We start from the raw sequence: 628 nt of genomic DNA, 5'->3' as shown, positions 1-628 counted from the left end.
GGTATTAATCTATTCATGAGACCAGAGCCCTCGCTGCTCAATCACCCCCTCAAAGGTCCCTCCTTCTAATACTGTCACAATGGCAAGCAAATCTCAACATGGGTTTGGAGGTGACACACATGCAAACCGGAGCAAGGAGCCAGGTGCAGAAAGAGTTAGAGGCAGAATGTTCCAAGGTGAGGAAACAGCGGGTGTAAGGGCCAAGCAGCAGGCATGTTCGAGGGATAGAAAGCAGCACAGCAAGGCTGGCATGGAAGGGGATTAACAGGAGCTCGTACTGGAGGGAAGAGCCTGGTCAGATAGGGCCTCAGAGGAGGCCGTGGCAACGAGGCGAGAACAGCAAGTCGTAAGATCTGTTGATCCTGAAACATTCGGGTGACACCGTAGACCTTCTTATCTGCAACTCTCTTTGCTCTTTCCTGATCTACTATGAATAGCTACTCGTGGGTTACACCCAAAGAAAAAAAACCTGCCATCCTGTTTGCTGTGTATTCTGTGTGAGTTTGGCTGGGACCTTTGTGTGCCCTTGGTGATTTGTCCATACGTGGACTACAGTAGGAGGAGGTGAGCGTGGAGGGGCAGAACTGGAAGAGGGAGATCAGCTATTTTTTTTTTTTTTTTTTTTTTT

General features: G+C 49.0%; 1 protein-coding gene across 2 annotated transcripts in view; it reads left to right on the top strand.

Annotated features, from left to right (window-relative positions):
- EEF2K (eukaryotic elongation factor 2 kinase) overlaps positions 1–628 on the top strand; it is a 67086-nt gene that overhangs the window by 62636 nt on the left and 3822 nt on the right. The gene's annotated exons all lie outside the window — the stretch shown is intronic.

The sequence above is a fragment of the Carlito syrichta genome, unplaced genomic scaffold (genome assembly GCF_000164805.1).
Source record: "Carlito syrichta isolate Samal-C Ts95f unplaced genomic scaffold, Tarsius_syrichta-2.0.1 Scaffold305573, whole genome shotgun sequence".
In the NCBI taxonomy this organism is placed as follows: domain Eukaryota; kingdom Metazoa; phylum Chordata; class Mammalia; order Primates; family Tarsiidae; genus Carlito; species Carlito syrichta.
This window is presented reverse-complemented; position numbering and strand designations above follow the sequence as displayed.